General features: G+C 36.7%; 1 protein-coding gene across 1 annotated transcript in view; it reads left to right on the forward strand.

The window, feature by feature from the left end:
• Positions 1-17,133: 17,133 nt before the first annotated feature.
• Positions 17,134-17,575, forward strand: part of LOC108718011 (collagen alpha-1(IX) chain) — a 35,078-nt gene continuing 34,636 nt past the window's right edge. The window contains exon 1 of the mRNA XM_018265548.2: positions 17,134-17,394. The gene's annotated coding sequence lies outside the window, so the exon portion shown is untranslated. The remainder of the gene's footprint in view (positions 17,395-17,575) is intronic.

A 17,575-nucleotide genomic window follows, 5' to 3' on the forward strand; every position in this document is an offset into this window, starting at 1 on the left:
AATCTTAGTGAATGCCCCAACTGCATTCTGCATGACTTACAATATAAATGGAACTAATTTAGTACAGGTATATCCAGAAACCCAATATCCAGAAAGCTACAAATTATGGAATGGCAGTCTCCCATAGACTCAATTTTATCCAAATAATCCAATTTTTTAAAATGATTTCCTTTTTTTGTGTAATAATAAAACAGTAGCTTGTACTTGATCCCAACTAAGATATAATTAATCCTTATTGGAAGCAAAACCAGCCTATTGGGTTTATTTAATGTTTAAATTAATTTCTAGTAGACATAAGGCATGAAGACCCAAATTACGGAAAGATCCATTATCCAGAAACCCCCAGGACCCGAGCATTCTGGATAACCGGTCCCATACCTTTATATGCTCTCATCACCTCCGATCTCCTCCAACCCAATTCTGGGTTTGGCTTCCCACTTGCCCCTGTTGTTGGCCAATGCGGGAGATTGGGCAGGGGACAGAGACACATGGATATAATGTGGTGTATAATCATTTCCTATGCAAGAATAATAACAGAAAAAAAGCCTCTTTAGTTCTTCTTCAATGGAAACATATCACTGGTGCTTTATCTTGACTAAAAAAGGGGGAACATATTTTTATATATAATAGCAAATAAAAGAAGCCAGCTAAAAATACCTTAGATCGTTCAGATAAGATACGAAAACAAAATGAATATTTACTTTCAGCCAATGCTTGCTATAGTTGTTGCATGTTTAGAATGCCTTTAGCCCCGTCAGAGAAAAAAAAAATTGGGGATCTGAAGATTATGTTCATATAAGGCAAAGCTGATCCACTATGATACAATTACAGTTCTGTAAAACAGAAAAATCTAGGTGAGGATCCCTGCCAAAAAATGAATCAGTTTCAGGCTGTTCTACTTTCCATTGCCTAATAGTTATGTTTGAGCGATAGCCCATAATAACTACACTGATTGGAATAGCAGACTCACTGGCAGGAAAAAAACAGCACTGGCAGCCATCTCTGGGACATTATTTAATCCTGTTCTAAATTTAGAGTAAGTAAAGAACAGCAGATCCTTTATTCATTAACATAATTTGTCGTTAGAAATCTGTTCGCTCCTATATTCCTCCTGTAGCATCGGGTAAATAAAGTCAAAAATAACTGCATTATCCCTATTCTGTTCTTCATCTTGCTTCATTCCACTTGAGGGAACATGACTTTTATTTACTTCCTAGAGAACTAAGAACACCCTGTATGTGATCTATCTCAGGCCCAGTGAATGGAATTGTTAACAGGAAGTTCCAGCTGTGCTTATGGACCCTTTTATAGACAGTGGTTCATCCATATTTCAATTGGAGAGGGATGTTCTCTGGTGAGAATCCCTTGCACATGTGGTTGACACACACCTTACTCAGAAGCCAGATTTGCAGCCTCTTTTATTTGCGTAGGAGATGCTTTATTGTCTTCTGACAAAGAGCATATTGTAAAGTATAATTATGATGCTTCACAGCTTAGCCTAGTGTCAGTTTATGTTGCATTGAATGGCATCACTACCTGTTGCTACAGAAGGATCTTGGATGTAGCAAAATTGAAAGTATGGAGAACAAGTGCTGCTGTTGACCCAGAAAATCATTTTATACCCCCTTATATTTTGCAACCAAAAAAAACAACTTTACACCCACAGTGAGGGCCCATATCTTTGGCTAGATATCAATGATTTCCAAATAAACTCTTTTTAGAATATTGTTTATCTGCATGGCCATGTTGGAAAGTTAGGATGAACCCATTGGCTGATGTAAATGATCAATTGTTGAAAAGGATTTCTGGATCTCCTGTCAGATGTAAATAATCATTCAACTGATGAACGATGAAATCTGGACCCGTATTGATACTGACCCTTATTTACCCAGCCTTATCCCGCCTGGAGTCCTGTTTTCCCTGTTTTAAACTGCCTTTGTATTTATGCCAACAGCAAGGCAAACAAATCCAAAGCAAAAGAACTGGATCAATTAACACCAAAATCATTTATTCATATAGAATGTAGTTGGTATTAAATAAATTGCTGAATGCAGCTTAATTTAAAAGCAGTCTCTTCATTAAATATTTTTCAGAATTAAAGGTTGTGGTTTAAATAATGAAAATAAGTTAAAGGATTTTACATTTTTCATTTTCCCTCAGCTAAGAAACTTTGCTGCCATTTAATGCAAATGTAAATTACATTTCACTTGATATTATGTACAGTATTGTACTATAAAAGAAATAGAAAGGAAAAAAAAGCAGCAGTCAGTACCAGATAAATAGATGTGGGACCAAAAATCTAGGGACTGATTGGCTGATTGCTGATCAAAAACTGCGGTTTCTTCACTCTAATGCCACATTCAATTAGCAGACAGTAGGCGTGTGAAATTGGAAGATGGCAGATATAGAACCCTATGCGGTAGAAGCCAGACTTTCTATGAAGGTAGTGGTAATTCAGGTGTGGGAGATGAATGCTGTGAGTATTTTTTTTTTTTCTGCATAGTAAATTTTTACCATAATTGTCCAAAAAAAGTCCTTTTTATTGCCAGTTTTAATTTTTTTTTGATTGTTTAATGAATCTAAAATGCAGTATTGTTTGGAGACAGGTCTCCAGACCTACTACTAAAAAATGCTTTAGTGCCCTCTAGTGGATAGTGTTAAATCAGAGGGCTGCACACCTGAGAGGTTTTAAGATCAAACAAGTAGCAAATTGGAGGGAAAGGATAACAAAAGCCCTGAGACCTGGTTCCATACCATTGGCTTAGAGATGTACATGGGATGGTTGCCAATAGAAATGCTTTCCATTGGTGGGGATTTGCCACATTCTTGCGCAATATTGCAGGCAAAGGGGTTTTTATTCAATGGCTAAAGTCAGGTTATAGGTGATTGATGGTTTACATTTCTGGTGCAGGTGTGATCTTACATGTCTGAAGAGTGGACCTTGATTTACAGCAAATAGCAGGGGACCTTTTTACACATAAAGTGGATCACTGCACCAGAGGCCACCCCTTTAGACTAGAAGAAAAGAAACTTCATTTGAGGACAGTGAGGTTGTGGAATGCACTGCCGGGTGATGTTGTGATGGCTGATTCAGTTAATGCCTTTAAGAATGGCTTGGATGATTTCTTGGACAGACATAATATCAAAGGCTATTGTGATACTAAACTCTATAGTTAGTATAGCTATGGGTATATATAATTTATGTGAAAGTAGGGAGGGGTGTGTGTATGGATGCTGGGTTTTCATTTGGAAGGGGTTGAACTTGATGGTCTTTTTTCAACCTGATTTAACTATGTAACTATATACAGTATATGTACTGGATACATTTTTGTTAAATGCTATTACATGCCTAAAATATGAGTTAGTTAACAACAAGAATAATAAAAGCTATGGACTTTTCCTCCAGCTCCGACTGTCTGTGTGTATTTATTATGTTAATCTGGCATACTTATCCCATGTTATAGTTAAAGCAGTGCCAACATGTGCTCTTACTCCCCTTCTACCACCAAGGGAACTATATACTTTATACTTCTGTGAGTTGGTATGTGCCCCTTTCTAAAAACTTACACTTCCCTAAACACCATCTGTGTTTTGTTTGCTTCTGCATGTCTCTTTCCTGTCACAAATCCCAAGCTTTATTATTTCTCCCATCTCGCTCCCTCGTGCTAATATCTTCTGTCACATAATATAGATTTCAATATTCCTGGATTCCCCAGTCTTTGCAGCACTCTCCCCACCTTGATAACCACTGTCTCCATTTTGTTTTCCTTTCTGGATTTGCACATATCAGTGGACACAACAAATACATCACAGAGACACTGCACCCTCCTCATTCAAATTGCAAAGCTTCCTCACCTCCCACTCCTCTAATTGCAATTTCATCATCTTTTTTTCTACATTTCCACTTCACCAAAGAAAACTATAAAACAATATAAGACCAGGCTAAAGATTTTTTTCAACCAAACCTGGCCCCATTCTAGCTACACATGTCTTTGCAGGTAATTTATATTCTCATATGCAGTGCTGGAATTGGGGAGAGATGCACATAAATGCCATCCCTTCACTTCCTTATTTCTGTGAAATAGTATCCCATCAGTGGGGCTGCAAGAGTTTTGAATCCCAGAACTTTCTTTTGCTCCTCTAAATTTCTGCATGCAAATAAAATGCAGAGGTAAAATATAATATAGTTAAATACTGTATATAGAGGATAAAAGGAGAGAAATGATTGCTGGAAGAGAATTAAAGAAAGGATAGATTACTGTTAAACAGACAAAGAAGGTGGAGGCATCAAATAGGGTTATAGAGAAAAGGAGAGAAGAAGAAAACAGGGGAAACAAAAAGAGAAAATTATGGTATTAAACAACAGTAGATTAAGGAATAATGAGAGAATGCTATATATGAAATAATCTTGGGTAATATAGAATATGATGGGGTTGTGCTATGTTATGACACACAATAAACAGAAAAGGTGATGTGTTTGCAGAAGATGAATTGGCGGCCAAGAAAAGTCATATGCACAATTTTCATTTTGGGGTCCCTACAGGTCACATACATAAATCTATACATACTGGGCATTAAACTGTGCATTAGAAGGAAATAACAAAAAGGAAATATCAAAATTGCTTTGCTTTAAAGTGGGTGAAACCAGAAAGTATTGGTGTGTGAGGCTTAGGGATGTGGGAGGGGCTTGTTTTAGTACGACGCTCTACACTCACCACACAGAGCATCCCTCCACTTTTTTCACTCCAGTTCAAGCACTGTTCATATGTGCAGTAAATGCAACTCTACACACTTCTTCTCTTCTCCCAATGTCACTTGTCCCCCATTCTAATTTCCTGGGTTCAGCTTTTTGTTTATAATGAAACATATTTAAATTTCAGTATTTTGGTAATAAAGAGTATTGAGTTTGGGTTAAAAGATGGTTTCAATGATAAATTTAAACGCAATGTAGAAAGTTATGTTTTAACTGTGTAAACCTTTAAACCCCCTCTGACAGGGGTTTATTCATCCCTGTAGAACAGTATAATAACATGATGCTGCTTTTGGCCCACAATGCACTACTGCTCTTCCAAGAATAACAAAGCAAGCAACACCAGCCATGGGCCAGAAAAAACACATATTGCAATGAGATTATTCATACTTACAGCACTAATTATGTATCTGGTATGTACATTCAAATGTATCCAATACAATTGTTTATCAGATATGTTTGAAATAATAAGCAATTCACATTCTGGAAACTAAAGGAACATTACAAAATACATGGAATGGGATTTGAATAACAACAGTATCAAGAGAAACATTGCTCCAAAGCCTGAGTGGCCACACAGGGGCAGATTTCATAAGTCAGTCTATGTGAATATGAGAGCAGCCTGAATGGCAAACCTTAATGAAAGATCAACATGAACACAGGGGAGAAGAATTCTGTGTAATTAATGGTTCCACTCCATCAGTCAGTTATGTCTTTTATCTACATTTTTTTTTTCATTCCTTGTAAGTAGGCATGCACCAAATCCACTTTTCTGGATACGGCCGAACCCCCGAATCCATCGCGAAAGATTTGGCTAAATACCAAACTGAATCCGAATTCAAATCTGCATATGCCAATTATGGGTGGGAAGGGGAAAATTTTTTACTTCCTTGTTGTGACAAAAAGTTACGTGATTTCCCTCCCCGTCCCTAATTTGAATATGCAAATTAGGATTCAGTATAGCCGGGCAGAAGGATTCAGCCATATGCAAATTAGGATTCGGTTCGGCCGGGCAGAAGGATTCAGCCGAATCCTGCTGAAAAAGGCCGAATCCTGGCGGAATTTCTAAGCAAATCCTGGATTCAGTGCATCACTACTTGTAAGAGAGATTAGACTGGAAAATTTTAGGTTTTTATTTCCAACTGCTTGTTTATTATGCATATTGTTATTTAGACGTGGACATTAGGCAGCTCCAGCAAGCGCAAGTCCTGTCCTTACCACCTGTCTTATGACATGTTTTGTGCTTGCCACTACAGAACGCTGCAAGGCTCAGGCACAAGTGTTTATTTAATATACACAGGCATGCTTTTGTGAACCTTAGTAGGGATGGGCGAATTTAACATGTTGCGCCAAAAATTAGCCGCCGGCAAAATGTCGCCAACGCCCATTAAAAACCATGGGCGTCAAAAAAATTTTGTTACGTGGCGAAATTTTTATTTGACGCACATCTTTTTTTTTTGACGCACAACGCCATACAAGTCTATGGGCGTAATTTTTGCGACGAAACAAGGCGAAAAAATTCGCCCATCACTAAACCTTAGTTCTCTAGCATCTGAGGCCTTTATAAATGTGGCTCAACTATGAGGGCCTCTCCTTTTAGTGCACCTGCGATTTTGCATGACGACCCGGCTTTGCATGCCTCATGTTCCTCCAGGCCCTCCTATAGTTGCTGGGTCTGCCCCCTCTGAAGATACATCATTGCCCCATAGCTTTATGAAGAATACAAATACACATTTCGGGATAAGTGATCTTTTCATATATAACTAAAGTATCATATAAATGTGGCAAAAACAAGTCAACGCATGACTCCCAGTTATCAAACTTACCTATTTAGCCAGGGGCTGTACTAACAAGTTTCGAAAAACTTTAGCAAAGTTGGATTGACATAGAAGGAGTGGTCCTTTCCAATGAGTACCATTCAATGTATAGATCAGTATTGTACCCAGGCCATATATAAACATTTGTTTATAGAAATGTTTGGCCTCCAATACGGATTAATTATATCTTAGTTTGGATCAAGTACAAGGCACTGTTTTATCTTTACAGATAAAAGGAAATTATTTTGAAAACTCTGAATTATTTGATTAAAATTGAGTCTATGGGAGACGACCTTCCAGTAATTCAGAGCTTTCTAGATAATGGGTTTCCAGATAACTGATCCTGTACCTATTTCTGACTTTCTTAAAGGAAAACTATACACACAAATTGAATACTTAAGCAGCAGATTAAGTATCATATTTAAGAATTTTATCAATCTGGAATATACAGTATTTTAAGTAAATATTGTTCTTTTACATATTTTCCCTTGAACCCCCATTTTATGATATTCTTTGTGCTGCCTCAGAGATCACCTGACCAGAAATACTGCAGCTCTAACTGTAACAGGAAGAAATGTGGAAGCAAAAAACAGAACTCTGTCTCTTAATTGGCTCATGTGACCTAACATGTATGGTTTGTTTGTGTGCACCGTGAATCATATGATCCCAGGGGCAGCCCTTATTTTTTAAAATGGCAGTTCTCTATTAATGATTACCCAATGGCATATGCTACTAAAAAAGTATATTTTTATGAAAATGGTTTATTTACATGAAGCAGGATTTTACATATGAGCTGTTTTATTCAATATCTTTTTATAGAGACCTGCAATGTTCAGGGGTATAGTTTTCCTTTAACAACAAGACTATAACCATACTGTCTCTTTAGGTTGCAGCAATCCTGTGCTTATTCATTTATTTCCTAAAGACAGAAAACAGTTATAGTATCTGTTATCTTTCAATTCAGAATCTATCCAGATGAGAATGATCTTTGGCAGTTATGCTAACCCTAAAGGAGATATTTTGGCAAAAATCATGCATGCAGTGTTTTAGCCTGACATCATGCATTACAGAGCAGCAGAACAGGCAAGTATCCAAGCTGGAATTGTGCAAGAGAAAGGGCTTACTGCCACCTATGGAAACACTGGGAAATTTCTTGGAAATATAATAATCCATAATTCATAGCTTGTACTAACCTTAGCCATTTGCAAGGCTGTGATATACTTTTCGCATCTGCTTGGGTTTTAATGCCATGGTTACTCAAAATGCAGTGGAAACAACATTATATCACATTTGTTGCAACAGGGATGTGCCAGTTGTGTTGCTAACTTTTCCCCTTTAGCACTTTCTATATATTTATGTTAGTAACAAACTTAGTGGCCATCTTGTCTTGCTGGTATGGGACCAGAATGCTCAGGACCTTATTGATAAGGTTCTTTCTAAAATTTGGATCTCCATACCTAAAGTTTACTAAACATCTGCTTAAATCTAACATACTTATTTTGCTTCCAATAAGGATTAATTATATTTTAGATTGGATCAAGCACAAGGTTCTGTTTTATTATTACAGAGAAAAAGGAATATTAAAATGGAATCAGGGCAGAACAGCACTTAATTATCAGTCAAGTTTAATGATGCAATAAAGTAACATGATCACGTGATAATTAAAGCTATATTATTGTTATTTATATGTTTAACCATTTACTATGTGTTTGCTTGCTGGCTTAAATTGAAAATGTAACAAAGAGAATTAAAAAAAATAATAAAATAGAAAAGGGATTTTGGAGTTATGGATCCCATATCTACTACCTGAGCACATGTAGTAAATGAGATGAGTTAGGAGAGTTAGTTCTTTTATAATTACTTTGTAATTAGTTCATATCGCCATAGTTAAAAATACTTTTTTTGGGATTCATGGGAAATGCATAGTGATGGGAAAATAAATTCGCAAATCGCTTAAGAAAATTTGTTGGTGAAAATTCGTCAAATCTGCCTCAATTTCCAATCTTCACGATTTTTCGTGAAAATGTCAAATTTTCACAATTTTTTCGAGGAAATGTCTGAATTTCAAGATTTTTTAGTGAACTTTCCGATTTCACGATTTTTTCACAAATTTTTCGGGAGAAATTCGCCCATCACTAGAAATGCACACCAGCTCCATTCAAACTTATCGATGAATGAAATGCCAACTATGTTAACTGTATTCTGGGAAACTAATTCATTAATCATGTGACTTGTTGGCACAATCAGAGGCAAGCAGAAGTCAGGAAGATTTATTGTTCAGAGTAATATTATATGAAAGGATCTATAATAATGAGGTCCTTTTGGTATCACAGTGTTGAAAAAGCATAAAAATATAATAGAGATATCTATACACATAACAGTTTTATTTTTCAGAAAAAGTCTGTGAATAGATAATGATTTGTTTGTAGCAAGAAATATATTTCACAAATAGCCTCCAGAGTCCTAACAAATTTATAGGACAAACTATAAAAAGGAGGATTTGTGTCTTATCTGTGATGAAAAGCAGATGGCCCCCAAATCTGGCCCAAGAGATGCTGGTTTTCTTGGCCTTGAATAATGATATGTTTTATTTTGATCATCGTGAAGCATTAAAACAGATGTTTTATCACATACTAGACAATGACTAATTTATTCAGAGTTGTTATAAGGATTTAAAGTTACTAATACAGCCAACTGATAAACATGTGATAAACCAAAAAACTAAACCAAAAATCAGTTACTCTTTTATATAGGGGAATACATTTTTATTATTTTCTCATCATACACAGAGGACAATTGAGTTGGCATTTATGTGGAATGCCACACTGGTGCCCAAAGTTCTTGGTTTAACTGAAGTGGGGTACAGGCCTCTCTAGAAGGTACAAGACCAGAACACAGAAAACAAATTAACCGTGTACATATTTGCTTTGCACTCACATAACAAACTCATTCATATCAAAATAAGCAGTAAATGCTCCCTTACATGTATTACTTATGGCTGTTTTTACTCTCCATATATATTTCAGTTAGGAGGGCTCCTAGGATACTCAAGGCAGATGAAGGCGGTATCTATCCTGGAGGACAGTAACAGTATCCAGAAAGCTTGAGACCTGGGGTTTTCTGGATAAGGAATCTTTCTGTAATTTGGATCACTATGCCTAAAGTCTGCTAAAAATAATTTAAACGTTTAATAAGATACCTAGATGGATGTGAGCCCCTAGTGCACACCATGAACCCCAGCCCTGCCTCCCACTTCCTTGTTTAATTACTGTCTACTGCAAATGAGCAAGTGGGTGGCACATTTCATTGTGGGGTGAGGAGAGGAAACTACTACAATATACAGTAACTACAAAATAACAATACAACAGCCCCAGTATTCTGCCCCCCCATTTATTGTTATTGCTACTGTTTATTACTCATCTTTCTATTGACACCCTCTTCTATTCATATTCCAGTCTCTAATTCAAATCAATGTATGGTTGCTAGGGTCATTTGGACCCTAGAAACCAGGTTGCTGAAATTGCAGACTGGAGAGCTGCTGAATAAAAAGCTAAATAACTCAACATCTACAAACAAAAGAAAACCAGCTGCACATTTTCTCACAATATCGCTCTCTACATCATACGAAATGTTAATTTCAAGGGAAACTACCCATTTAATACCATATATTTTGAAACCTTTTTATGGGGTTGGCGGGAGGATGTGATTAATATTTGTCCTTAAAACAGACTTTTATATTTGAAAATATTTACTTTATTGCTTAATGTTTTCAGGAGGTCAGTGGGATATGGGACAAATACTGTATTATATACTATATAAACAATATGCAAGTGTATGTGTGTGTGGGGGGGAGTTCTAGGAGGTGTGCGTCATGCCTCTCTGCATGAAACTTTATTCTCCCAGACCACTCTAAAAACAATATGTATATTGTATGTCATACACATACATCGTAAAATTTGTGAATTTGCATCCAAAATGACCTGCGGAATGCTGTAACTGTACAAATGATTTGGCCAGAGATCTGGAACACAATGCACTAGTGAGATAAAAGTATTCTTTTGTTAAGTACATGACCTTTGAGGGATCAGTTAATTGGTTAATTTATTGAGCTTGGGGGTTAGTCTCAGCTTGTGGGGCCAGATTCTAGCCAAAGTCTTGTGGTCAGAAACAATGACTGTGATGGTTCCACATAGATCAGATGATAGACAGAAGGAGGTGATATAAAGCCTAAACATTGTGCAGAATGGGAGCCCAGTTGTGGTGTAATATTACTAGAGGGGACTGTGAGTGTAAAGGTTCAGTGTCCCACTGTGTATTTTCTGCTCCATGGTAACCAACAGATAAACATATTTGTGCTTTTATTTCTATGGCAGCATTTAAACAGTGTAACTTTCCACGCATTTCACTTCAGTGACTGATGCAAAGAATTGTTTATGGTGCTAGACACAATGGAGCAAACACAGCCAGGGGAGCTCACGTCATGTCTAAGGGCAATGGCACACAAGGAGGTATATTTAATAAAATATTAGCTTGTGTAATACCCCTGGTCTGACTAATTACAATTCTATCTCCTTGAGTATAGTTGGGGCCTGACAAACGTCAGTATATCAATTAGAAAATATTTTTATTAAGAAGAAAGAGGTACAGGTATGGGACCTGTTATCCAGAATGCTCGGGACCTGGGGTTTTCCGGATAACGGATCTTTCTGTAATTATGTCTTCATGCCTTATGTCTACTAGAAATTTATTTAAACATCAAATAAACCCAACAGGCTGGTTTTGCTTCCAATATGGATTAATGATATCTTAGTTGGGATCAAGTACACGCTACTGTTTTATTATTACACAGAAAAAGGAAATCGTTTTTAAAAATTTGGATTATTTGGATAAAACTGAGTCTATGGGAGATAGCCATTCCATAATTCGGAGCTTTCTGGATATCGGGTTTCCGGATAAGGGATCCTATACCTGTAACTGCTTTCTTCACTTTAACTCTTCTCTTTCTTGCTACATTTCTAAGGCAATTTCGAGCGACAGTAGAGAAAAGATCGCCGCGTGTGTTTTTACGCTGGCGATTTTTCGCGATTCCCCATAGACGCCAGCGCAAAAGTTTCCCCAGCGATTGCGGCTTAAAAGTCGCGGCGAAAAGTCGCCGCGAGTCAAATCGCGGCGCTATCGCCTAGTGTGGCCTTAGCCTAAGGGGCCGAAGATTTGTGGTTTCTTAGGTTTAGCCAGCTTTCTTACATAGTATACAGTAGGACAGTTAAAAAACGAGACCACAGTCCCGGTTTCCCTGTCATCTCCAGGGAAAGAAATCAATCAGGCAGTAGAAATTGGGACAACTCCAGCTCTCTGACTTTATTTCATTTTCCTATCTATTAATTCATACAATGTGAGCAGCTGGTGTATACAATTGATTAATTTTTAATTGATTTTACCGAATACCAATCAATTTTCTTCCTTTATACTATCAACTGTGAATTTAATTAAGTGATTATTTACTGCACTGCACTTTAGATTAAGATAAGATATCCAAGTATATTAATTACATCACTTGTCACTGATATAAACAAATTAATTTAACAGTGGGGATCATTGGAAGGGTGGGAATTCATGTCCTTCTCTTTATTAATTTATTTTTAATTGCACAGTACTTTAATCTCCATGATCAAATGTCATTCGATTAGTAGTGCATCAATTGGTCATTTTTTAACTTCTAATTTATTGCACTGCACTTTAATCACTATGATTGAATAAGTACCATGGGTCATTGGTGAACGAATTGATGTTTTATTTAATGATTCGCATTGTACAGTAAATTGAGATAAATTGAGAAATACTGATTTAATAAGTAACCGGTACTAAGTGGAAATTTGATATAAGTGGGGTTGTTTCTTCTTAATAAAAATCTTTTATATTTAATAAAAGTCAAGTTTTGTTTTCTCTAAAAATTCAAAAGAAAAATTCTAGATTTAGAAGCTGCTCGGATGAGTAGTGAAACGTCTTCATTGATTACTCAGCAAGTCCAGTTGTTTTTAGATTGACCTATACTAGATATCTAGATTTATTATGCCCCACAGCAGCTAAAAAAAAAAAAACAGAATCAAAAATACTCCATCTAAAAGCGAAATTCATGTAAAAGTCAATGGCAGAGGTCCCTTTAACCATTTGAAGATGTTTTTTGCTTTCATGATTTTCGGGCGTTTTGGTGTGTTTGGCGCTCGTTCTTCACTCGAAAACCTGTACTTTATCCGTGCAAATAGAGGAAGCCGCTGATTTGCTTTTTTAAACCTCATTGAAATCCGCTGGCGGAGAGAGAAGCATTCCTTACACCTAACAGGTCAGGGGTGTTAAATAAATCAGTGTGTTTTTTTTGCTATTTTGAAGCCAATTTTTTAATAACCAAAATGTATAATATCATGTAACTGTCTTTGTTATAGGAGTCAGTTCTAATTCCAAAGTTTGTACCATGCTGGTTTCTTTTTTGGATGAGTTTTATGACGATGGGTAAGTAAAAGTGCTAGCAGAAAAATATTTTGACCCATATAAGGACAAAGTTAAATGTCTGTTTTTCACCTTAAAGGAGAATTAAACCTTAGTTCCCGGAGAATTAAACCTTAGTTCGCTTCCACTGCCTAATCTATCAGCCCCCCTTCCCATCCAAGCTCCCTGCAAATACAAAAGGGGGGTCGTGGGAGCACCCGCATTGCTAAGTAAAAATATATAGACGTATAAGGGAAGTGCTACTGGCATAACCAAATGGGTCAGTGCACATTCCCTGGGCCCACAGCACCTATTCCTTTTAAAACTCTGCCTGTCTCCTGACCTGCTATAAATTTGCAGAGTTGCCCAGCGTAGTTCAAAGGCGCCATCTTCTGTCTGTCTCCGATCCTCTGTTGTTAGAGCAGAGACACATATCCTAGAGGAGCATGTGCAGTTCAGTCTATGTCCTGAATCAGCTTCTACTGCACATGCTCCTGCAAGATCCCTATGGGCAACTGACAGAAGAGGATTAGAAGACAAACAGAAGATGATCCCTTTGAACTCCACTGCACAGCTCTGCATACTATGTATAGCAGGTCAAGATACAGGGAAACTTTTAAAAGGAAAAGATGCTGCAGTTAGGAAGCTTGAGGGGTGCAATGGAGTGGCAGTGGAGTACAGTCATTTTTGCATTGAATTGATTGTAACAGTGCACACAGTTTAAAAAAGAGACACTCAAAATGGAAAAGGTACAAAGTCTCATTTAGGAACACAGTGTGAAAAGTGCAAAATTTGGATGTAAACTCTCGTGTTTTTTACTGACAATGCACCATTTTGTTCCAGACTTCCAGCACAATTGCAGGCATATGTTAAATGAAGCAGGTACGTGCTGGTGCACACAGAGAATTTTGTTTAAAAATGTATCTTTATTGAATTTACATTTTGGTCCTCAACCAAGTAAGGTACGTCCTAGTGACCTGAAAATATAAACTGCATTTCTGGTAGACATGTGAAAACTGCATATTGTAGATTTCTTGGAGAAAATACTGTTGAATAGTTTTATATACTGTATACCAAAATGTCATTGTTAAAAAAATTTTGTTTTCTTTATAAGCACAGAAACATTGAAATCATTTCCATGTTATGAAAATCATATAAAATAACATGCTCTAATATATAATAATGAAATTAATAAATCTATTCCTTTTCTGTTGGGCAAAAAAATGGAAAATGCTTCTGAAATGAACTGAGTAGTGATGGGCGAATTTATTTGTCAGGCGCGAATTTGCGCGATTCGTCGCCAGCAAATAAATTCACGAGACGCCCGCGAAAATTCGCCCGAAAAAACTAGACGCCGGCGCTGTTTTCGTGGGAAATTCGTGAATATATCCGGCAAAGCGAAACTGCGCAAATTCGCCCATCACTAGAACTGAGATATTTTATTAAACAAACTGAATAAAGAAATGATAGGGAATGCCAACACCATTACATATTTTGTTGCAAAGCATGAACGCACTAGTGATCAGGATATGACCTTACAACACATTCGCTTCTTTGCCTTCCTAAATTTCTTAATGGTCTCAGCAGCAGTTAGTTGTGCCAAATACTTGAGACCTAAATACAATAAATTAAAAATGCAATACTGTTTCTAATTATCATCACTATTCCTCTCTCAGCTGTTTCTCCTCATTCTGTCTTTATTCAGGAGTTGGGTGTCAGATGAATGATCCAATATATCTTATAGGGGGGCTCCTTTTGCCTAGAAGATATATTAGAGCTCACTCTAATAAAAACACCAGACATCATGTCTCTCTACATGCAGAATTTGTTCAAAAGGCAGTTATTTTGTTAGATTTTGTTTGTACTGAAATCAGTTATTTAAATGAGCTCTAATACATCTTCTAGGAAAGAGTCTCCCCTTTAAGATATACTGGATCATTCTTCTGACACCCAACTGCTGCATGAAGACAATATGAAGAGAAACAGATTTACAATTGCAGGGTTGCACCATGGGAGCTAATATGGCTCCTGCTTATGCCAATATTTGTATGGATTATTTTGAAAAAACATTTTTATTTTCTAATTTGGATTTTGCTAAGCACATGCATTCATACATGAGATATGTGGATGATACCTTTTTCATCTGGACAGGTTCATTTGAGAGTTTACAAGATTTTTTATCTTATCTAATGTACATGGTACTATTAAATTTACCCTTAAAGCCAATTCCAGCAAGCTTCATTTTCTTGATGTTAAGATTTTATACAATGGTAGCACATTTGTAACATCCCTATATACGAAACAGACTGACAAAAATAATTTGGTAAGATTTAATAGTTTTCACCCACCGGGCTCATTGAAGGGGCTCCCCAGGAGCTAGTTACTAAGAGTTAAGCGTATTACCTCAAATGATGTACTTTTTGATTCTGAATCTGACAGTGTCCTCAAAAAGTTTGTTGAGAAAGCATATAATGGGAACGAACTCTCGGCAGCAAAGGAAGAAATAAAAAGGATACCCCGAAGTGACACTATAAAAAGAAAGGGGATTGGAAATAAGAAAGACTCAAGCATACCATTTATTACATCTTTCAATACTAATTCCAGGGTTTGTAAAAAAAATCATTCTGAAATGTTGGGGAATTCTATAGACTGACCCCCAATTTGGTCATCTGTTTCAGTTGCCCCCTTTGTTTTCTTACAGAAGGGGTAGGAACATAGGGGATCTCATTAAACCCAGACAATTTCCTAAAAAGGACCTGCATCAGTTAGTCAACACAAAGGGTACTTTTCCCTGCAGGAAGTGTGGCCACTGTACTGGCATAATACCTGGTGACTGGGTGGCACATCCAACACTTGGTTCTAAACATGGCATTAAATGTTTTTCTACATGTGACAGTTATAACGTAATCTATTGTATAAATTGTCCATGCGGAATGGCTTATGTTGGCCAGACCACAAGACCCATTAAGATACGACTGAATGAGCAGAAATCTATGACACATAATTTTAAACCAGCCAAGGTAACAGTAGGGGAGGCCCAGGAGGCTAATAAGGAAGGTGATGCAATTGATGTACAGTAAAAACAAAAAAGGAGAAAAAAGAAACATTATTTTTGCTCAGGGCCACCGGATGGCACAGATGCGTTGGCAAATTTTGGAAAAAGTGGTGGGCAAACAATGTTATTGGATATGGCTACTCCAGTCTAGGTACCCAAAGGGATTGAATGAGGAATATAATATGTCCTGTTTTTTATGAAAAATTTTGATTTTTCTTTTTCATATGAATATTCTATTGCTCCTTTGTGTATCAGGGACACTTCTTACATGCTCCTTCGTTAAGGGTTAAGAAGTTACATACACTACTGAACTTTTTTATGTAAAAAAAATATATATATATGTGGATGGACTTTAATAAGCTTAATTGAATGTTGGCTACCCTTCATATACACGTATTGCACAGTTGTTCCATATGCTTGATAAAGGGGCGTGACCCTGAAACGTTGCACTCCGCAACATGCAAGGCAATTTTGCTTGCAATTAGTCCTGTGTGCCTTTGGATTCTTCCTTTATAAAACCAAGTGAAACAGCCGAGGATATTAAAATTATATAAAAGCTTTCTGCCTACTGCAGTTATATGGCAGTGAATTTTGTGACTTCTAATATCCTTTTATTTTAAAACAGAGGCTACATTAATCCCTCTGTGTAGCATACTGTATATATGTATTCAAAAATACCTAACTTCTCAATTTCTAAAGAATTGTGAAAAACTGGATGATGCCATACGGTAATAACATAATGGCATGCTGTTTTTGAAGATCACAATTTTTTTATATACGTTTTGATGATTTTACATTGGCATCTGTTATACTTTCTGCAGTTTTTTTACATATCACCGTTATTTTTAAGACGTCAAGTGTTTTAAGCAAGGTTTTAATGCTAACAAGCATTTACAACAGGGCAAAAGATACAAGCTCCTTAAATTATTAGTTCAGCTTTTAAACTCTAAAGCTGCTTTTAAAAAAAAATAGTGATATTCAAGAAGCTACACAAGCACACCACTAATTTTCACCAATATAACGGACAGCTCTCACCGAACTGCCAGAAAACTTGGAGATGGAGACCAATCAAATTATAAAGACAGCAAGTTCCACCAATGATAGAAAGTAGAGCCCCCAGGCACCAGAGGTGAATTTTGCTGAACACAGACAAGAAGAAAGTTTCAGCATGAAGCAAACATTCTGTCCATCTCAATACTGACTCCTCTCTGCTTGGTCTTTTACTCAAGTGTCCAAAACTGACTCCAAACAGCCGCAAGCTTTGCTTCTCCCGTCTCAGATTATGAATGGTAAGTTATTGCTTAATTCTCAGGAGCCAATGGTTTTTATGTTCTTTTAGCATACAAATACTTATATTCTACCATAACTGTGGCACATTGAGTCACCGTTTTTGTAGAAAACACAGATAATTTGTAACAGAAATTGTACCAACACTCTATGCACATACTAATTTATAAATGTAGCATCATA

The sequence above is a fragment of the Xenopus laevis genome, chromosome 5S (genome assembly GCF_017654675.1).
Source record: "Xenopus laevis strain J_2021 chromosome 5S, Xenopus_laevis_v10.1, whole genome shotgun sequence".
Classification (NCBI taxonomy): Eukaryota; Metazoa; Chordata; class Amphibia; order Anura; family Pipidae; genus Xenopus; species Xenopus laevis.